We start from the raw sequence: 23,058 nt of genomic DNA on the forward strand, positions 1-23,058 counted from the left end.
GTGTGTGTGTGTGTGTGTGTGTGTGTGTGTGTGTGTTGTGTGTGTGACAGAAATATGAAAGGAGACTTTTTTTTAAAAAAAAAGCTCATCCTGGACTCAGAGAAGTATTTACTTTAGGTTTAGGATATTTAATAAAAGCCAGGCTGGAGGAATGGCTCAGCAGTTAAGAGCACTGAATACTACTCCAGATGACTCAGGTTCAGATGCCAGTACCCACATGGCAGCTCACAACAGTCTGTAACTCCAAGATCTGATACCTACACACAGACACATATGCAAGGAAAACACCAATGCACCTAAAATAAAATTATAAAAATAAAATAAAAACCAATTTTAGACTTTTGTTTTGTTTTTGAGACAGGGTCTCTGTGTAGCCTTGATTATCCTGGACTTACTTTGTAGACCAGGCTGGCCTTGAACTCATAGAGACCCACCTGCCTCTGCCTCCCAGAGTACTGGGATTACATGCGTGCACCAACATGCCCAGCCCAATTTCAGCTATTTAATCATAGGGCCACCATGAAATTGCATCGGCTATGTTGTCATGCCCTAATTATTTTTGTGTGTATGTCATAACATTGTTTTGGAGAAGGGCAAGGCACAAACCAGAGTAGTCGAGGAATTAATGTTACACCTGCTATGGCCTCCTAACTCAAATCTGACCCTGAAAATACTTTAATCTGTATGGGAACATACTGAGAGGGAGTAGGGGAGTTCTTGGTTATCACCTTATAGAGTATATAGCACATATAGAACATATAGCATAGAAAACACTGCTCTTGGGCTAGAGGGTTGGCTCAGCTGCTGAAAGCACTAGCTGCTGTTTCAGAGACTTGATTCCCAGCACTGACTTGGTGACTCACACTCACCGATAGCTTCGGTCCCAGGAGGATCTTCTTCTTCGAGGGCATTGCCCACATTTATGTAGGCAAAACACCCAAACACATAAGATAAAAATAAAGAGTTTTTTAAACTTAAAAAATGCTACTCAAACTTTTTTCTTATCCCTTTAATTTTGTGTTTCTTTTTGAGACAAGATCTCATTTTGTAGCCCTAGCTGTGCTGAGACTTGCATTGTGGACGAGGCTAGCCTTGATCAAAGGCATGTGCCTCTATGTCTGGTTACTATCAATCTTTCATAATCTGTTTTATGAACACAAGATTCCTAGTGTGCAGTTGCTTCTACTGGTTCTGTCAAAGAGCACAGATACACATAAGTTCTTTATATTGTAGTGATGACAAATTCTTGTGCTAAAAGTACCCTGGAATCACAGGACAAAAATAAAGTCTTATAACTGCCTGTAAGCTCTAAGTAAATTTCAAAATAGGAAGTGTATATCTTTCTCCTTCGTTTTGATCTCAGCCCAGAACTAAAGATAATAAAAGGAGATCTTGTTGATTTAGGGCTGAGAGTGATATATAAATGTCCACAGGTTTATGTGGCTTCCTCCATCCCCTCTGTGGACTGATGAATTTGTGGGTACAGGGACCATCAGCAGACAGGACTATTTCTTACATAGTCATGCTCTTTGAGTAGACAAAGCACTGAAATCCATACCCAAGGCTTTTCTTTGGTTTTGGTTTTTCGAGACAGGCTCTCTCTGTGTATCCTTGGCTGTCCTGGACTTGCTTTGTAGACCAGGCTGGCCTAGAACTCACATCGATCCACTTGCCTCTGCCTCCCGAGTGCTGGGACTAAAGGTGTACGCCACCACGCCCGGCTCCCAAGGCTTTTAAGAAGCTCCTCGGCGGCTTCGGACAGCTTCATGGTAGAACAGAACGGACACAGGTGTGGTTTAGAAGACAGAGGTTCCAGTTGGTTCTGCTGTTAGCTGACTTCAGAACAATAAGCAACTCACTTTTCAAAGTCTCAGCTTCCTTATCTCTGAAATAGAGATGATTACAATATATCTCATGAGTGTAAGCTCACGAGAATTAAGCCAGACAATGGTATAGAAATGCATTTGTATTTTGTGTGGGTTTTTTTTTTTTTGAGACAGAGTTTCTTTAGTTAACTCTGACTGTCTTGGGGGCTTACTCTGTAGACCAGGCTGGCCTTGAACTCACAGAGATCTGCCTGCCTCTGCCTCCTGAATGCTGGGATTAAGGAGCGTGCTTCCGTTGCCCAGCTTTTATTTTTAGTTCTTAAGGTATGTGTATGTGGGGAATCTATCATGGTTAAAAGCACTATCTGCTCTTCCACAGGACCTATGTTTGATTCTCAATATCCCCAGGATGACCAACTTCCAGTTCCCGCTTCTGGTTTCCGCAGGCACCAGGCATAAAAATGGTACACAGACATACATGTAGACAAAACACCTCTACACATACAAAATTTAAACATAAACAAAAACAAATAACACTTGAAAATGATTAAAATAAATAAATAGTTGTGGGGTTTATTTTTTTTGGGGGGGGGAGTTACAAATGCAGGTGTCTGAGGAGACCAGAAGAGGGTATTGGATTCTCCTGAAGCTAGAATTCCACACAGGTGGCTGTGAGGCACTTAACTGGGCGTTCTATGTGCCTCCAACTGGTCCTCTGCAGGAGCAGCAAATGCTCTTAACAAGAGTCATCTCTCCAGCCTCTTGTTTTATTTTGCTTCTTTATTTTGTTTTTGAGACAGGGTCTCATGATATAGCCCAGACTGGCCTGGAACTCACAGAGATCCACCTGACTCTGCCTCAGGGAGGGCTGGAATTCAAGGGGGCTGGACTTGCACCTGGATGCTTTTGATTTTTAAAAAGGAGTGTTACTTGGACTCACATTTTTTTAGGCTTTGGCTCACGGCTCACTTGCTCCATTGTTTTGGGCTTGCAGGAAGGGAGAGCATCGTGCCAACAGGGCCTTGTGGTAGCTGAGGCCCCCGACTTCATGGCAGCCAGGAAGCATCTGCACAAAGATTTTATTTCAAGTTTAATGAGCTATTGCAGCCATTTATATTTCTATAACCAGTGACCTCTGCTCGATCACTCTTACTTTCAGCTGTTCTCCACCACCACCACTTTGTATTTTGTAAGCATTCTGTTTGATGCAGTCAGATTTGTAAGCAAATGCTCATGCGTGCCTATATTTTGTTCAACAGGTGGGGATTATTTAGCCCTGAGATTCTGGGAGTGTTTTAGTGGCTGATAAGCCTCATTAAAGCCTGAGGTCTTCTACAAGGCAGAGTACCCAGCTGCTTCTTTTCTATTTTTGGAAAGGGGTGCAGAAAATCCTCTGTCAAAAGTTTAAAACTTTCCACTGCTTGTAAGCAGACTAGTTCTCTCATAGCAAAAGACAAGCTGTTGGGTCACACAAAACCCCTTGTACCACTTAGCTTTGTTTATTAGCTGCCTTGCCAGATGTCCCAGTGCGTATTTCATCGGTGTCATGAGGCCATAAATCAGCATTAAAATGAAATATGCTATAGAGACACCTGTCATCTTAAGAGCAAGCCAAGGAAAGAAAAGGGGGTGGCTCTTTAGTATTGTTAAGGGAATTTGTGTGTCTGTCAGCCACTCTATTTTAGGGGAACCACAAAGGAGAAAAGAAACCAATCTCTGCAGATCTGTGGCAATTAAATGTAGGAAATTCTTCTGAGGCTTAAGAGCATCTCAAAAGCATACATTTCAGAAGTTCTTTTTGTTGTTGTTGTTTTTGCTTGTTTGGTCAGTTGGTTTGGTTTGGTTTTTTTGACTGGGTTTCTCTATGTAGCTCTAGCTGTCCTGGACTCACTTTATAGAGTGCTGGGTTTAAAGGCAAGTGCTGCCACCACCTCCACAGTACTTTTGTTCTTAGTTAATTTGGAAAAAAATAGATTTAATACTTGTTTTTCAAAACATTGTCTTATTTACAAATCTTGAGGAATTTGTGAATGGAAGCAAGTCATAGCAGTAAAATAATCAAAACTGGCCCCACTTTTAGATCTGAACATCAGAGATCACCATTTGCATGGATGTATACATACCATAGACTTATTTTTATTCCTATAAATGACAAACTAGAGACATTGTTAAAGCAACCTGTTTTGTTTTGCTTTGTTTTGCTTTACTCAACAATGCTTTGTGTAAACTAAGCATTTTCAGATATATTTATTGTTTCTATTGTCTGGCAATTGCTATAATAAAAAGTGGTTCTAAATATTCTAAAAACAAACAATAAACCTACCAAGAGAAAGGCTAAGTGTACTATGTCCTATTTTGCTTTTGACCTTACCAGAGATAAAATCAGGAGGAAGAAACTGCCTTGCCTGGCATTTTGCCAAGAGGGCTCAACTGAAAGGGGGATTAGTCCCAAGTGAAGTGTAGGTTTGAAGCAATATTCTAGATAATTCAATTGTCAAAAGCTCCTTTAAGCCTCAGAGTGAGACACGTTGCGCCGTGGATCTCCAGCTGGTTGTTTCCAGCTCATGCTACACTGACGGAATGAATTCATCCCCCTGTCCCTGCAGTGAATTAGTAGATAAATGCATACAACTGTATGAATGGGCTTCTGCTTTGTTCTTGATTGTGAAGAATTAAGTTTGTGGGGGCTTAGAGGTGGAGCTCAGTGGTAGAATGCCTGCCTAGTTTGCACAAGGCCCTGGATTCAACCCCCAGCACCAAACACACACACACACACAAACACAAACACATACATAAAGGCAACAACTTTGTGGAGGACACTCTTATTTGTGTGTGTGTGTGTGTGTGTGTGTGTGTGTGTGAGCTTTCCACAATATGGATTTATACTCCCTAAATCCTACTATAAACCAGGACCTCAAAAATATGGCATGGAAGAAAATATAAGATTACCACAGATTTAGTTATTTGTCCCCCAAATTTCAAGCCATGTTTTATTCCTTCCAATTAGATTGACCCTTAAAGGCAGAATTCCTGCTAGCACAAGATCCATATAGGTAAAACTCCTGGTTGTAGCGTCATCAGCCAGCCAATGTGAGTAGAAGGTACAGGGTGGGATGTGGGTGAGACTCACATGCACTGATGCTCAAATGCAAACGTTTCAAGCCCTCATTAATCCTGCTGTTCTAATCACAAGCATTTCCTGCTTAATTAAGTCAAATAAAATCAATGTGCTACTTGTATTTATAATTTATGTGAAGAGGAGTATTTTATGGCCTTAAAAAAGTCACAGGAAAAAAAAATAAAAACAAAAACAAAGCAAACAACAACAACAACAAATAAAAAATAAAAAAATAAAAAAAATAAAAAAGTCACAGGGCTATAATCACAGTGAAGTAGGAAAAGGAGGATCAATCAAGAATCCAAGTCGATTCTCAGACACATCCTGAGTTCAAGGCCAGCCTGGGTTATCTTGAGACCCTAATTTTTTAAAAAGATAAATCAACAAATAAAATTGTAATAAACCCAGTTAAATCAGAATTTATTCTCTTTTTATCTTTGGCTTGCTGTAATGGTTAGACAGCTTCATATTTAAGAAGAACAAGGTTGGGGCTGAAGGAATGGCTCGGAAGTTAAAGTATTGCTCACCTTGTGAAGAACCCGGTTCAGTTCCCAGCAACCACATGGCCACTTAGAACCTTCTGTAATCCCAGCTCCAAGGGAACCTAAAAGAAGTGTAAGAGGCAGTAGTTAGTCCCAGCAGTGGAGAGACAGAGGTAGGTGAATCTCTGTGTGTTTGAGGCTAACATAGTCTATATAGTAATATCCAGGCCTGCCAGTACTGCATAATGAGACCCTGTCTTAAAAACCAAAACAAAACAAGAATTAGAAGGATGTGAGCCACAGATAAGCTCAGCTCCCTGGTTTTCTTTCTCTTTTTCTGTGACTTAGATGCTATGACCTGGCTGGTATCCTTAACCATAACGGTGCATGGATGAAACCTCCCAAGTTAAAGACCAACCTGGATTACACAGTGAATTGCAGGACACCCTTGGCTACAGTTGAGTCTTTGTCTCAAAAAGTTATCATTTACTTTTTGTTTTGCTTTGTTTTTGAGACAGGGTTTCTCTATGTTACCTTGGCTGTCCTGGACTGGATTTGTAGACCAGGCTGGCCTCAAACTCACAGCGGTCTACCTGCCTCTGCCTCCCGAGTACTGGAATTAAAGGCATGTGCCACCACGCCCAACTTCATTCACTTTTAATATGTATTATTTAGTATTTTAGAAACTAAGAAGCTGTAAAAAGTCAAGCCTTTCTTCAACCCACAGTTGAAGAAAGAAAATGTTATCAATGTAGTTGGAGGGCTGGGACACACCTCCATTGGTAGAGGTTTTAGGCTCAGTCACCATCCTGAACTGTGTTCACGCTTACCACATCTTAACTTCCCTCCTGCTACCTCAGAGCTTATCCACTTTGCTGAATTCAGTATTTTTTACTCCTTAGCATTTAAAAATCAAGAAAGCCTTGGGAGGATGGAAATCAAGTCATCTGGACAGTGTGCTTAGTGATATTGCTGACTTCCTTCCTTGCATAAACTCCTTGTCTTGTTAGGGTCCAGCGACAAAGAATTGGAGACTGTAGACCATTGTGCTGAATCAGAAGCAGGTCTTCAACTCTACCTCATGTCTCCACATTGGTCTCCAGAGTCACCCATTGATCCTCATCATTTTGTGTCTTGGTCAGTGTATGCTGTTATCAGAGTTTTTCTCACTTTTGACAAATTAGTGGGTATGAACTGGTTTGCTTTTATGTCGTGTGTGTGTGTGTGTGTGTGTGTGTGTGTGTGTGTGTGTGTGTGTGTATCTGTCTGTCTGTCTAGGTCAGAAGACAAGTCACGGGACTTGGTTCTCTCCTTCCATCATGTGGGTTCCAGGGATTGAACTCAGGTTACTAGGCTCTGTGTCATCCTGTCAGCCACTTATTACAGTTTTGTTTTCTCCAGCTGCTAGTGGTGTAATGCAACTTGCCAGTTTTCACAATTGTCCTTAGCTTTTACAATTGTTTTTAGATTAGCTGCTAACCTTGAACCTTCTTTTATTTATTTATTTATTTTTAATTTTATGTCCATTGATGTTTTGCCTGCATGTATGTCAGTGTGAGGGTATCAGATCTTGGAGTTACAGACAGTTGTGAGCTGCCATGTGGGTGCTGGGAATTGAACCCTGGTCCTTTGGAAGAACAGTCAGTGCTCTCAACCACTGAACCATCTCTCTCCAGCCCCGAACCTTCTTTTAAAATGTGTTGTTTCAGCCAGGCATGGTGGTATATGCCTTTAATCCCAGCCCTCAGGAGGCAGAGGGAGGTAGATCGCTGTGAGTTCGAGGCCAGCCTAGTCTACAACGCGAGTCTAGGACAGCCAAGGCTACACAGAGAGACCCTGTCTCGCAAAATCAAAACAAACAAACAAACAAACAAAAAACCCAACTTGTTGTTTCCTTTCATCTGATGTCCTTAAAGTGGGACGTACCTGCCTATACCTTTTCCTCTTTTCCATCTATATTAGTTGCTGCTTGATTGCTGTGAGGAGACACCGTGACCAAGACAACTGCTATAACAGAAAGCATTTAATTGGGAGCTTGCTTACGGTTTCAGATGGCCAGTCCATTATCACTGTGGCAGGAAGCGTGGTGACAGGCAGGCTGGCAGGCAGGCAGGCATGGGGCTGGGAGTGTACATCCTGATCTGCTGGCAGAGAAGGGGGGGGGGGAGGCTTGGGCGTTTGAGACTTGAAAGCCCACCCCAGTAACACACCTCTTTCAACAAGTCTACATGTATTCCAGCAAAGCCACGCCTCCTACCTAATCCTTCCCAAACAGTTCCACTAACTAAGACCAAGCATTTTGTTTGTTCTGTTTTTCGAGACAGGATTTCTCTGTGTATCCTTGGCTGTCCTGGAACTCGCTCTGTAGTCCAGGCTGGCCTTGAACTCATGGAGATCTGCCTGCCTCTGCCTCCCAAGTGCTGGGATTAAAGGCGTGCGCCACCACGACCCGGCCTGGGACCAAGCATTCAAACATACGAGCCCGTTGGGACCATTCTCATTCAAACCACCACAGCATCCCCTCACTCCATCCTTGCCCTGTGAGGTGTTACTCATGCTTCTGTTATCTAGCTGGCTCTCTGCACTCCAGTCTCTACCGTCACTTAGCGGGATCACCTGTTTTGGTAAAGATCCTACTTTCAGTAAGGCTGTTATGCACGCATGCTAAATAAGCAGGCTCAGTAGTATAATAGGTAAAAACCATTTTCTTTTCTTTTCTTATTCAGGGTGTCCTTCTAAGTCTCCTCCCTGAGGGAAATCAGTCTCTTCTGGATGACTCTGGCAGGTCCTGTGGCTTTTATGATCAACTTCAGTGAATAGAAAATCTTGAAAAAAAATTATGTGTGTGCATGTTTGTCTGTGTGAGGGTATCCTGTGAATAGCCTGGTGCCCACAGAGCCTGGAAGAGGGCCACGGACATCCTGGAGCTGGAGTTATAGGTATATACGCCACCTTCTGTAGGTGCTGGGGATAGAACTGAGGTTCCCTTGAAAAACAGTATGCTCTCTTGATTGCTAAGCCACATCTTTTGCCTATAGTAGAAAAATCTATCATATTAGCTGTCAAACTATTGGTTCAGTAAGGAAACATTAGGCTAAAAAAATAAATCAACATTTAATTTATACAGAAAAACATGCTATCTTACCAGTAGGCATTTTCTGAAGTTATATATGTTGTCTCCCTTCTCCCCCACCCCATAGAGACAGGCGTGTGTGTGTGTGTGTGTGTGTGTGTGGCCCTGGCTGTCCTGGACTCACTCTGTAGACCAGGCGGGCCTTGACCTCACAGAGATCCGCCTGCTTCTGCCTCCAGATGCTGTGATCAAAGGCATACACAACTACTGGCCAGCTGTGTGTTGTCTCCTAAGGAGAAGGGAGTGGTTCATGGCCCAGGGAGGAAAGCAAAAGATAAAGAAGGCTGGGGAGCATTAGGAGAAACGCAGGGGCATTCTTTTTGTTTTTTTTTTTTTGTGTGTGTGGGTGCTGAGGATTGAGCCCAGTACATGTGTGTGCTAGGCACACACTCCCAATACATTTGTCTGTCTGGTTCAGGTGGGGCTCTGATGGCACACTCCAACCCTGAACTCCTGATCCTCCCTCTCTGCTTACCAAGTGCTGGGATTACAAGCAGGAACTGTCATGCCCTGAACGTTGGTACCTGCTTGGTACAACCATAACGTGACTGTGCTCACCCCTGGCTGGAGACATGTTTTAGAGCAAAGGTTTTTCTTTAGATTTCTTTTTCTTGACTTTTTTTTTTTTTTTTCAATTTTTTGAGACAGGGTTTCTCTGCGTAGCCTTGTCTGTCCTGGACTTACTTTGTAGACCAGGCTGGCCTTGAACTCACAGCAACCCACCTGCCTCTGCCTCTGGGATTAAAGACGTGTGCCACCACCGCCGGCTTTTTTCTTGACTTTTAAAAAGACAGCATTATCTTGGGGCTGGAGAGATGGCTCAGAGGTTATGAGCACTGACTGCTCTTCCAGAGGTCCTGAGTTCAATTCCCAGCAATCACATGGTGGCTCACAACCATCTATAATGTGATGTGATGCCCTCTTCTGGCCTGTAGTGTACATGCAAGCAGAGCACTGTAAATAAATCTTAAAAAAAAAAAAAAAAAAAAAAAAAAAAGACAGTATCTTGCTCTGCAGTGCTGGCTGGCCCGGAACTTGCGATGTGGACCACTAGCCTGTCCTCTAAAACTTGCCATGATGCTTCTGCCTTGATGCCTGGATGCTGGGTTTACAGTCATGATCCACCATGTCTGGCTTCCTTGAGTCTTGTTTGTCTGTCTATCTATCTATCTATCTATCTATCTATCTATCTATCTATCTATCATTTATTGTGTATGTACATATGTATGTGTATGTGAATGCAGGTCTGCCATGGCACAAATGTGGAGGCCAGAGGACAACTAGAGGGAGTTGGTTCTTTCCTTCTACCATGAGGAATCCAGGGATTGAACTCAGGCTTATCTTTACTCACTGAACATCTTACCAGCCCTTCCATGGGTTCTTTTTTTTTTCTTTAGATTAATTAATTAATTATTATTATTATTGGGTTTTTGAGACAGTTTCTCTGTGTTGTATCCCTGGCTGACCTGGAACTCATTTTGTAGACCAGGCTGGCCTCAAACTCAGAGATCAGCCTGCCTCTGCCTCCCCAGTGCTGGGATTGAAGGTGTGTGCCTGGCTTATTTATTTATTTATTTATTTATTTATTTATTTATTTAATTTATTTTTATGTGTATGTGTGCTTGAGGTTTTGCACCACATGCACACAGGAGCCTGATGGAGTGTGCAAAAGAAGGTATTGGATCCCCTGGGACTGGAGTTGTGAGTGATTGTGAGCCACCCCATGAGTGCTTGGAACCAAACCCAGGTCTTCTGCAAGAACAGCAAGTGCTCTAACCGCTGAGCCATCTCTCCAGCCTACTTCTTAGGTCACTTTCCTGCCAACCTCTACCACTGTGACTCTCTGAATGTGTATGTTGACTGACCTAAAACTGTTGATTCCTGCTGTCCCCTCGCTTTCTGCTACTAGCAAAGTATTTCTCTTTCCTTGGAGCTCTGCCTGCTTTGGAAGGCCATCCACTTTCTTAAGAGGACCTCTTGAATTTAGGATTTTTTCAGTGTTACATAAAAGACAAAAAGTCTCCTAGTTGAGTGATTTCTCCAATCCTTAATTTGCTTTTTAAAGAAGATTACTCGCTTTTTAATTTCTCTTTAATTTTTTGACTTCTTCAATATGTAATATACACACATAGCGGTTAAGAGCACTTGTTTTTGTAGAGGACTTGGATTCAGTTTCCAGCACCCAGATGGTGTATCACAACTGTCTATGCTCCAGTAGATCTGATGCCTTCTTTTTAAAAAATATTTATCATTATTATTATTTTTATTAATTTATTCAGCTGTAAGGCATTTTCTTAATTCACTATTGATGGGAGAGGGTCCAGCCCATTATCAGAGGGTGGGGGAGCTACCTCTAGGCTGGAGGTTCTGGGTTCTTTTGAAAAATTAGGCTGAGTAAGCGAGTAAGCAGCACCCCTCCATGGCCTCTGCATCAGCTCCTGCCTCCAAGATCCAGCCCTGTTTCAGTTCCTGTCTAGACTTCCTTCAGTGACGAATAGTGCCTTGGAAGCCTAAGCTAAACAAACCCTTCCCTCCCCAACTTGCTTTTTGGCTCTGGTGTTTCATCACCAGCAATAGAAACCCAAAGACTACAATCAAGGTTAGCTATCCCAGATCAGAAACACTCGGCTCCTTCCCTGGCCCATCCTCTGTTCAAACTTGCATCCAAGCCTCTTTTTCAGAGCAGAATCCAGCTTTGTATTCCTCTGCCTTCCAGATTCCCCCAGCCCCACCCCACCCCCTTACACACACACACACACACACACACACACACACACACACACACACACACACACCCTGTGTTAATAGCTTAAGGAGAGAAAGAAAATACCCATGTACCTTGCTGCCTGCGCTCTTGGGTGAAATCCTCCTCTGAGAGCCTTTGAGGTACAACTTGTCTATTTTCAAACCAGTGACCAGGTTGAACGGGCTCGTGTGAGGGACAGAGAATCACAAACCTGCTTTCCTATTTCTACTGTCAAAAAGCTTGTTTCGTGAATGCCTTTTTCACAGCTACCACTTTGCTTTAGGAACTTAGAACATCTGGTTTTAACATCCAACTGAAGGCAAATTCAGCCCAGTGTTACCTCTGTGGGTAAGCCTGTGATCTTTTGTGCTCTGGATTCACTGTCTCGGATATCTCTTCCTCCCTCCTTTCCTCCACCCTTCCTCCACCTCTCATGACTGGAATTGAACCCAGGTCTTTGTGCAAGCTTAGGCAAGCACTCTATCAACGGAGCTAAATCCCCAGTCCGTGACCAATATTCTCTTGACTTACGCACACACACATACACATGCTAGTTTTGTTTTTGAAGATAGATGGTTACGTCCGTTTTCTTGCAAAGAATGTTTTTATTGATAACTTTTAGTGTGTGTGTGTGTGTGTGTGTGTGTGTGTGTGTGTGTGTGTGTGTGTGTGACCCACCCCCTTTCTGGGGAAAGGGGAGATGGAACAAATGTCTACTCAACAAAGATAGGGCACTAATGACAGACCAAATACACTATTCCACCCATGGCTAGATGGGTGAGCCAATGAAACTCATTGGGGGCACTCACAGGAGCGTGGGTGAGGGGTTACTTTCAGGAGGACAGGTTAACTCTCGAAGGCAGCTACATCATGGTAAAGCCTGCCCCAGCATGGGTGATGTGTCTCACCAAAGCTGCATCCGTAGGGTTCCCTGCCCGCCATGTAGTCAGTTCTACCTAAGAGGGTCTCCATCCCCTTAGCAATTCTTTCCTGCTAATGTAAGTTTGGGGAGGGGCATTGAGAATTGTATAGTTTTCTGAGTCTCCCGAGTCTTGGAAGTTTTGTGAGCTATTGGCGTTTCCTGAGTCTCTTCCCTCCTTCTAGGAGGAAATGTCTACACAACATCTGTCTGTCAGAAGACGAAGTCCAGTAGATGTTGAGAACACAAACGGTCCAGAGGGCGTGAAAGGGATAAGGGAGAATAGCAACGGTGGTGGGATGGATGGCATAACATACAGCACACACATGTATGAAACTGTTGAAAACAAATACATTTTATTTTTAACATATTTATTTATTTTTGAGACACATCCCTCTACATAGCCCTGACTGTCCTGGAACTCGCTATGTATCTGGCTTCAAACTCACAGAGATCCACCTGTGTCTGTCTCCCAAGTGCTGGGACTAAAGCCATGCGCCACCATGCCTGGCTTATTTTTTTAAATATTTTTATTACTCCTTTGAGAATGTTATACAATGTGTATTGATAATATTTACTTCTCTCCCAACTTCTCCCAGATTTACCCCTTTTTTCTACTAAACCTTCTCTTCCTTCCTTCCTTTCTTATTTTGAAAACTCAGTGTCCTCATTCTGTGCTGCCCATATGCTCCTGGTTGCAGGGCCACCCACTGGAATGTGGCTGACTTCCTAGGGCTAATACACTGAAAGAAAACGGAATGTTCTTCTCCCAGAAGCTATTAACTGCCACTAGCTCCTCAGACTTGAGCTAGTGCAGGTCTTTTGTCTGCTGTCATAACCACTGTGAGCTCAAATGTACAACTGGCTTGCTGTGTCTGAACACACTGTTTTCACTGTAGTCACCCACCACCTCTGTCTCTTAAAACCCTTCCATTTTGTCTCTTGGGATGATCCTTAAGCCTTAGGAGGAGGGGATGTAACATACATCTTCCATTTAGGGCTGAACACACCGCAGTTTCTTATTCCCTGCACCTTGACCATTTGTGGGTCTGGTTAATAACATCAACTGCTAAAAGAAGTTTCTCTGTTTTTTTTTTTTCCTTCAAGACAGAGTTTCTCTGTTATCTTTGCTGTCCTGGACTCACTTTGTAGACCAGGCTGGCCTCGAACTCACAGCAATCTGCCTGCCTCTGCCTCCCAAGTGCTGGGATTAAAGGCATGTACCACCACCACTGCTTGGCTAAGAAGTGCCTCTGATGAGATTTGAGAGATAAACAAATTTATGGATATAGAAATATGTGGTTAAAAATCAGTTTAACACTATGTCCATTTATCAGAATAACAGTAGATTCTCCCCCACATCCTATGACTTATTTAGCTACATGTTCTTGACCTCAATAACAATGCCAGGTATAGGTTCCATCATATGGAGGAAGCCTTAAAGCCAATTAGAAAGCTTTTGGCTACTCCTATGACATTTGTCCCACTATTGCATCCGTGAGCATATCTTGCCAACCTGGTCATTATTGTAGCTTGTGATGTTTACCTCTGGGTAAGCTTGTGATTACTTTTCTCCTCCAGTGGTGTGCACAGCACATTCTAGCACTATGAAAGCTAGGCAGTAGAGATGAGACGTTCATTTGAGTACCAGCTTTATTTCTCTATATTCTATGACTCAAGCATGTTCTGTCTTCAGCAATAACGTCTTAATGTTAAGTTCTAGAGAGTAACCAAGATCAGTGACAATGATCTGTAATGTTTGGGGGTCTATAGGACACCCCTGGCTAATAAACCCCAAAGAGGCAGCCCATTCCTGGCACTGCACTTTTTATTTGTTAGCCTAGGTGTCTAGCAGGGGCCACCTTTACCTATTATAGGGTAACACTAAACATTTAAATAAAATATGTGCGCACGCATTGTGTGTGTATGTATGTATTCATATACTGTAGGAGATTTTTACCGTAGTAGGTTTCTATATTTTTTAAAGGTCTTTCATATTAGTTACCATTCCTTATATTACCGTCTCTACTCTGCCCTCTCATCCTTCACCCCATTTAGCCCTTCTATTTGATTATTCCCCTCACCCACCTTTTATATCACTGCACCCTCACTCCTATCTCATGGTAACGCTCACTTCCCTTACTAGTTTTCTGACCCCTCTATGGGTATTCCAAATGAAATACACAAGTCTGACTAGTCAAAGCTAATACCCATATTGAGTCCCTATTCAAATATTTTAAATGAAACATTTAGAAAATAAGATGTAATGCTGTCCTGGCTGGTTTTATGTCAAGTGGACTAATGCTAGAGTTATCTGAAAGGAGGGAAACTCGACTGAGGAAATGTCTCTGTAAGATCCAGCTTGTGTTAGTCAGGGTTATCTAGAGTATCAGAACTTATGGGATGAATCCCTTCACACACACACACACACACACACACACACACACACACACACACACACACAGGGGTGGGGTGGGGTATCAGAACCACTTACTAATCCAACGCTGCCAGGCTATGAACAGAAAGTCCAAGAATCCAGAAGTTTCTAAGACCACAAGGCTGAATGTCTCAGCTGGTCTTCCAGAGACAGTGAAATTCTGAGGAAGTAGCCTCTCCTGTGAAGGAATGGACTCACTAGTAAGGCAAGAGCAACCAGGCAAAGAGCAAGAGCTTCCTTCTTCCATGTCCTTATAGAGGAATGGCTCTCAACCTTCCTAACGCTGCGGCCCTTTAACGCAGTTCCTCATGCTCTGCTGACCCCAACCATAAAGTTATTTCTACATCACACCTGTACTTTTGCTACTGTTATGAATCGGAATGTAAATATCTGACATTCAGGATATCTGATGTGCGACCCCAATCACAACCCTTCCACGGCCTCTGCAACAGCTCCTGCCTCCAGGTTCCTGCCTTGTTTCAGGTCCTGTTCTGACTTCCTTCAATGGATGAACAGTGACAATGGAAGTACATAAGTCAAATAAGCCCTTTCCTCCCGAAGTAGCTTTGATCACGGCATTTCATCACAGCAACAATAAACCTAACTAGGACGAAAGGCCTAGACCAAAGTGACACAGTGAATAAATAGCTCCACCAGGCTCCAAATCCAGGCCTCTGTGACTCCAGAATTCATGACCTTAAGATCTTGACCTACCATGAAGATCATAGATGATGTTGTGAGGAAACATGACCAGTGCACAAACTGGCAGGGGATACTTTGCCATCTGCCGAATGCACATGATGGAGCTCTCGGATAGAACTGCAATATGTAAATACCCAAACTCAGGGCAATTCTCCTGCCTCAGTCTCCCAGGTGCTGGGCTTACTGGCATGTGCCACTATGCCTGGCTTTTCAGGACAATTCTATCCAGTAGATACATTAGCCTTGATTCGTTGTCACTAAGTGGAGGCTCTGGAGGGGTCAGAGGACACACAAGTGTTGGAGCACATTCTACTTGATTGTCCCGTATTCAGGGAGATGGAAAGAGAAAAGCTTTGCAAGTGGAAGTGAGACATCTTCACTGATCTTGGCAGGCAGAGGCAGGGCGGGGACACAACTTGAGGCAATGTCTAGAAGTACTACTTCAGTCACTGTGCAGTAGAAACGAGACTGCTTTCATAAAAATGGCGAGGGAACTGTATAGGCCTTGATACACTTGAAAGCCAGTACCTCTTGGGGGAGTAGAAAGAAGTACAAGATGTCAAAAAGAAGAGAGATTATATAGGCATGACGGTGTAGGTCTGTGATCCTAGCACTCAGGAGGCTGAGGCAGGAGGATTGTGAGTTCCAGGCCAACCTGGGCTACACACACACACACATACACACACACACACACACACACACACACACACACACACACACAGAGAGAGAGAGAGAGAGAGACAGAGAGAGAGAGAGAGATGATAGCACAGGGGCCTTGTTGCATCAGTAAGCTTTGAAGTAAAGAAGATGCTAAACACTATATCGGTCAACTAGTGTTTCAGAACTCATTTCTTCCTTTTAAAAAGTGAGTATAATTACTTTATAAGGTGATTGCATACATTCTTTAAAATAACTAGGCTCGGAAAAAGGTTAATTTTACTTTTCAATTACACGTATGTATGTATGTATGTATGTATGTATGTTAGCATGCATGCATTCTTGTGTGTCTGGAGGTCAGAGGACAACTTTCAGGACTCTGCTCTCTTGGTCCACCATTTAGAGTTCAGGGATCAAAATCAGGTTGCCAAGCATGGTGGCAAGTCTCTTTGTCTGTTAATCCCTTTCACTGCCCCATTTCCACTGTCCAATTATTTATTTATTTATATGTATATTTTTTATTTTTGCTGCAGCGCATCTTCTTAGGGAGCAGATATACACTGACATGCGCAGGACGTGGCTCGTGTTGAGGCGCGGCTGCCCTACGGAGAGGATCAGGTCTTGCTCTCTGCTTTTACTGATAGGGTCTATGTAACAAACATTTATTGAACACCGACAAATCATCTAGTTACTGTGCTAGGCCCTACTGGGTATATACAGAGAAAGGAGAGTTTAAGACACTCATAGTACTTTAGATGAGAATTTCTAGGCAAAGCACCTAGCGGAGCCTAGAAGGTAAAGTAAGGAGAGCTTAAGAGCAGTGAGCACCTAACGGAAGGTGGCATTATTCGCAGAAGATACGTTCTTTAAAGTCTTTGACAGATTACAGAATTCACCATGGGGATACAGGGAAAAGACAAAGCTAAGAGAAAATGTGTTACCTCCAGAGAGTTTCTCAAACCACAATACAGAATCGAAAAGAAATGGTAGCTTTACTTGCTTTGGTTGGAATCTTAAACCATCAGGGTGCATGCTAAACAGAACTGTAAACGCTGGCCAATGAGACAGCCACAGTGACAGCAGCAAGTAGCTGCAGCGGCCGCAAGCTGCAGTTAACTCTAACTGCCTAGAGAGACGATTTATTTGGACAATAGCTGAAGCATCATCAACTCTTAGAAAGCTGCCGGTTCCCGGTTTCCCCGGCTCATCCTTGTCAAGTCTTTAGCATGTTTTCGCCCGGGGTGAAACGCTCAGCCAGAAGGCCCAATTAGCGTCAAAGGGAAGGAAGGGGGTGGTCTGCTCTGCGGATTGACTTTGGCTCCTCCCTAGTCCTGCCGAGCTCCCACTGCGCCACACCAAAGATGGCTTCCTCGCGTTCCTTAGCCTCGGCTTATCTCGCGCTCACCTTTCGGCCACACTCAACATGGCCCTAACCCAAGGTTGCATTCCTGCGGAACCGTCTCCGGACAGTTCTCGCGAGGTTTGGCGGGTCCTCCCCCCCCCCCGCCCTCTCCCTCCCCGACAGCTCCCGCCCTGCCTCGCGCGGCCGCCACCGCCACTGCTGCCGGCGCCGCTCCTCCTCCGTGTCAGTTGTTGAGCTGTAATGGCGACTGGGCCGCCGCTGCCGAAGTGACTCCCGGGCGGGGGAGCGGGGCCGGACCTGCGCCTGAGAGGACTGCAGAGCGCCGCAGCTCGGGAGGGGGCTCGCGGCGGGGGAGAGGAGGCCGTCTCTGCGCCTCTCCTTCCTTCCCTGCCGCCCGGCTGATCCCGGGAACCGGGGCGAGGCGGGTACCCGGTGCGTCCCCGCATCGGGGAGGCCAGGCCGGGCAGCCCTGGGGCCGGTCGGGCGGCGTCACCGCACCCTCCGCCAGGCCCCGCGGGATGCACCGTGGGAGCCGAGGGCGGAGGCGACACTCTCAGGTGAGCTGCGGGAAAGACCTGGCGGAGCCTTGCGGACGCCTCGGCTGCCTCTGTCCGCGGTCCCAGGTCCCCGAGGTGGCCGGAGAGGCGGGGCGGGGTCCCCTGGAACTGCCTGGCGTCCTCCTGGGGGACCCTCCATGGGTCCCGAGACTTTTTCGGGAGGGTCATGCTGAGACCCGGGGTCCTGGACTCACCGGTACCCACCGAAACCAGGTTTCTTTGCTTACCTGCCGGAGTCGCCCTCACCACCCCCGCCCCTCCTCTTGTCTGCATAAGAGTTAAGCCACCTCTCACCTTTGGTGGCCGAACTGTCCCTTCTTCGTTTTGAGATCAAGCATATTTTGGGAAATTCCGGGGCACTAGCTCCAGTGTCAGGGATGGCCAGTTTCTGTTCCTTTTCCTGAGTGTAATATTCTCAAAGTGCAGTATGGGGAAAACTTTGATCACCTCCAGTCCAGCAGTTGTTGAATGGAGTCTGCCTGCTTATTCACAAACGCTTGGGCGGAGGGGGGGGGGGTGACATTTAACAAGTTGTTACTATCGCTCCCCTCCCCCCTCTTTTAGAAGCAGACCAATATGCTAAATCATATTTCGCTAATGTCACAGATACAGGCAGCAGTTTGCCTGGATTTCAGTTTTCAAGTAAGGAAGTTACAAATAGGTATATATTTTAATGAGTTTTTGATATTGTAACATGTTTCGCCGCGGCGGGGGGCGGAGGAGATAGGGGTAGGTCGTTAAGGAATATGGTGGTCGGTATCCATGTACTTTAACTGTTTTGCTGGTGATTCTTGTTTTGAATTTGGAGAAGTCGTTAGTGTTGCTATGCTAACCTCCCCTCTTAGCTTGTATTTTAAGGGTTTTAAAGGGAAGTCTATATCTAGTCCAACCTATTAACACCTGGGAACTTTGGAAGAAGAAATGACAAAATAGTGCAAACTGCTCTCCATTTAAAAAGTTGTCTTAATTTAAAAGATTATTTTTTTTTAAAAAGGCAGTGTGCTGCTGATAACATGGGATTGTGACTTTGGAAGGCTCTTAGGCCTGTACTAGAAGTTACTTCAAGCCCATGAAAGTGTAAGAGTTTTGGTATACTAAATTGACAAACTATTAATGCAACAAATCTGAACTGTCATTGCATTCAACTTAGTACACCTTAATCAGAATATAAATGTCACGCTGGAATACATTGTATGTGTGGATAAATACATGTGTATCTTGTCTTTTCATAGTAGAACTTTGTGCTTATAGTGATAGTGATGGTAACGCCTGTAAATAATTTTGTACATATTTGAAAGATTTTTCTGACATATATTGGTGTATAGTATTATTTAAGGCCATCAGTACTATAGAATCAGCCTTACAGAGTTTTAATACATTTATGAATTAAAGCTTAATTTTTTTCTTCTGATTGTCATTTTTTAAAAAAATTCATTTTAAACACACTTTATCATGGGCGCAATGAAAGGAAGTGAAGTCCCTTTATATCCGCTTCAGTTTGTTTAAGTGCTATAATTTATAGTGAGGGCAAAAGAAGTTATCTGAAATAACTGACTTTTGGGGGAGGGTGTGCTTCCAAATACATGAACTAGTCTTCATGCAATCTTGTGAGCAAAGTAGACAAATATCATTTTGCAGTTGTGGAGATGGACATTAATTTATGTGTCTGCTGTTTTTATTCTGTAGATGTTATAGAATTATTTATATTTTAAATTAAAACATTAGATACTTTTGCTACTTGTTATTATTTCAAAATATTAGAAAAAAATTCCGCTCTTCCTTTGTATATACTTGTTCCTTATGGTGATCCCTGGTTTTTAAAGGTATTAGTGTTTTCATAAAAATTTATTATTAATAAGTCATGAATTATTATAATGGATTACCACTCTTTATTTGATGTTTTTATTTGAATAGGTTCTTAAGAAACAGTAATTAAAAAAAGAAAAAAAGAAACTAGTTAAGAGCTGGGGGTGTGGCTCAGTGCTAGAACTTCTGACTACCATGCATAAAACTGGAAGTTCAGCCTCCAATAGTGTAAAAGAACCAAGAAGAGACTTGATACCCTATGAGCATATACAGGGGGAGGAGGTCCCCCTCAGTCACAGTCATAGGGGAGGGGAGTAAGGGGAAAATGGGAGGGAGGGAGTTATGGGAGGATACAAGGGATGGGATAACAATTGAGATGTAATATGAATAAATTAATAAAGTATATTACAAACATAAATTAATTATAATGCTGTTTTTGTTGGTATCAATTTATTTGTTTTAAAAGCTTTTTCTGGTGTCACACTCATCTTTAGTGTTTGTGCTTTTTTATTAAATGAAGCGTGCTTGCTTTTCTGTTAAAAAAATAGTGTAAAAGAAAGACAAAAAAACCTATAGTGAATTTGTTATAATTCATTTTGCTTGAATCTTAAATTGTGTTAATTTTGATTCTTCTATTCATTTTATACTCTTAGTTATGTAAAACATATTTAAGCCACATGATCAGTGGTAACATAACTATAGAGACACTTAATTTAAAAGTTAACTGTATGTTATGTAGTTGTGATTGTTATTTTTGCTGTGTGGGTCAAATCTCAAAATAGTTTTCCTTATTGATCTCCGCCCACACCACACAGTTTTTAGCGTTGCACACAGTTAATGAGTGAAGGGATTGCATGGTGACTCTCTCACTGAGTGTCGTTGTCATTGTCGTTCATTGTTACTCTCACCTCACATTCACCTTTGAGCACTTTGGGTTATTATTTGTCTCTCATCTGGCCTGTAAGTGCTGTGGTGGTAGAAGTCCTAAAATAGCATAAACTAAAATAACCAATAAATAATAGTTGAGTTAGTCTCAGTCCTGGATAATACTTTAAAATCAAAACAAAAACACTGGTTCTTAGTTCACAGGCACATTTTATCCTTTCTTAGGAATATGCTTCACATGTCTGTTCAAATTTGTTGGGTATCAGGGGAATGGCAGCCTGGATTTAAAAGCCTCTGAGAATAAGCCACAGGTGGGTCCTGAAAACTTTGATAAGTTTAATGATTTGCCTAAGTGCTCTGTTAGTAGTAGTTGTAATTTGAAGAAAATAGAAGCTTTAAGACCCTAACCTGTTGTAGTAGTACTATAATTATAGACTTGTAATAACTTTAGGTCTTTCTTAATCACAGGTCTGGGTGTTTCGAATATTGGAGGCCAGTTAGTCCAGTGTCCAGGTTTTGTATGTCAGAAAGCCTGCATCATAACTCAGAAGAGTCCACTAAGCAGCTCTAGGTTTACATTTGTTTTATGTGTCAGATAACTGTCAAATCAGAAGGCAGTTATGGTTAATCTAGCAGTGTTGTTTTTTTGTCACTATTAACTATAAATTCAAAGTGGATCTCATCTCTCATGTTAACTCTTAAGTATCAATTAGACTATAAATTAGTTTAAGTAGAACAACTTTCTTGGAAGAAATCTGGCATTATCTCTCAAAATTTAAATAAAGTATATGTACTATTTGATAAAATCATTTAATGTTTGTGAGTTTTATCTAACAAATTTTAACACAAGAGCTCAACTGTAAATCTATTAAGAATATTCATTTATCATGATTATAATAAAAGGAAATATAAGTATTAAAAATGTTCAAAATGTCAATTGGTGAGGGAACAGTTAACATAGTTTATTTATGCTGTGAGATACTTGACAGTTGTTAGCAGGTTTTAGGGATCTATATTTACTTCGTGAGAAGCAGCTGAGTGTGTTGTTCAGCACGTGGACCAGGCAGCAGTCCTTAGGTTCATATCCTAACTGCACTGTTTATATCAGCTGTGACCATTAGTAACTCCAATTCATCTTTTTTTTTTTTTTTTTTTTTTTTTTGGTTTTTCGAGACAGGGTCTCTCTGTAGCCTTGGCTGTCCTGGACTCACTTTGTCGACCAGGCTGGCCTCGAACTCACAGTGATCCGCCCGCCTCTGCCTCCCGAGTGCTGGGATTAAAGGCATGCGCCACCACGCCCGGCTTCCAATTCATCTTTAAGGTGGACATGATGATAGTTCTTGCCTCACAGGGCTCTTGTGAGAACTAAGTGAGTTAGTGTCTGTATTGTAAGTAAGCACAGGGTGCATTATGTAACTGCTTCCTATTACTCTTATGTCCTGACATGGAACAGAGTTCATGATGTAATGTTGTGTACAGGAAATACTGTACATATGATTTGACTTATGAAAAAAAATAGATAGGGGTCAGTAAGATGGTTCCGTGAGTAAAGGCATCTGTTTGACCTGTGAGCACGTGCATCCCAAACAATTGTAAAGCAAGTGCAAGGGTATGAGGAGTTCATCACAGTCTGTTGGGCTCAGTTAGCCTCATTTGTGTGTCCTCATCCATTTGAAGATAATGGCCTCAGGTCTCTTTTCCTGCATCTGTCAGGACAGTTTTCTGTTCACTAATTTGATGGTTTGATTAATATAATGTTCTGTTTTATTGCACACAACCAAGTTCTTCAGTTGACTATATCTGAGGAGAAAATTGTTCATTTGATTCATTTTGAGAGAGTACTCAGCTGTGGTGAGTGCTGTCAAAAGGTCAAGTAGAGTGAGGAGTGCAAATGTTCTTTTGGTTTGGAGAAGAGGCCTGTGGTGATTTTAGAGAGTGAGGACTACTGTGGTGGAGGAATGAGGAGGGAACCACACTGCAGCTGCTTGAAGCGTGAGTGAAAGGATCTCTAAATGGAGACCTGGAGTATAGTCCACGTTTTTGAGAGCTTTGTAAAGGAAAAAGCAGTAGTGGGGGTGGTGCTGGGTGAGAGGCCTCTTATTTCATAAGATGTCCTTAACTATAACTGCATATAGGAAAAATGTTTGAGAGAGGAGATTGGGGCAAAAGTGTGAGGAACATGTGGGCAGTAGTGAGGTTTCCTGAAAGACAGAACCTGGGTAAGTAGATCTAGAAATAGGTGAAATGTTTCTATGGTACCTTTTCTCCACAAGCTACTTCTTTATTATTATTATTACTATTACTATTACTATTATTATTATTATTATTATTATTATTATTATTATTATTATTATTATTATTATATTTTTTAATGCCATGTGTTCTGGTGTATATCTTTGGTCCTTGCACACAGGAGGCAGAGGCAGG

General features: G+C 42.8%; 1 protein-coding gene across 8 annotated transcripts in view; it reads left to right on the top strand.

Annotated features, from left to right (window-relative positions):
* Nucleotides 1-17,548: 17,548 nt before the first annotated feature.
* The window catches only part of CEP350 (centrosomal protein 350), a 136,780-nt gene continuing 131,270 nt past the window's right edge, over nucleotides 17,549-23,058 (top strand). For all 8 annotated transcript variants that reach the window (XM_084772197.1, XM_084772202.1, XM_084772199.1 and 5 more), the window contains exon 1: nucleotides 17,549-17,940. The gene's annotated coding sequence lies outside the window, so the exon portion shown is untranslated. The remainder of the gene's footprint in view (nucleotides 17,941-23,058) is intronic.

The sequence above is a fragment of the Acomys minous genome (genome assembly GCF_964271855.1).
Source record: "Acomys minous genome assembly, chromosome: 1".
Lineage (NCBI taxonomy): Eukaryota > Metazoa > Chordata > Mammalia > Rodentia > Muridae > Acomys > Acomys minous.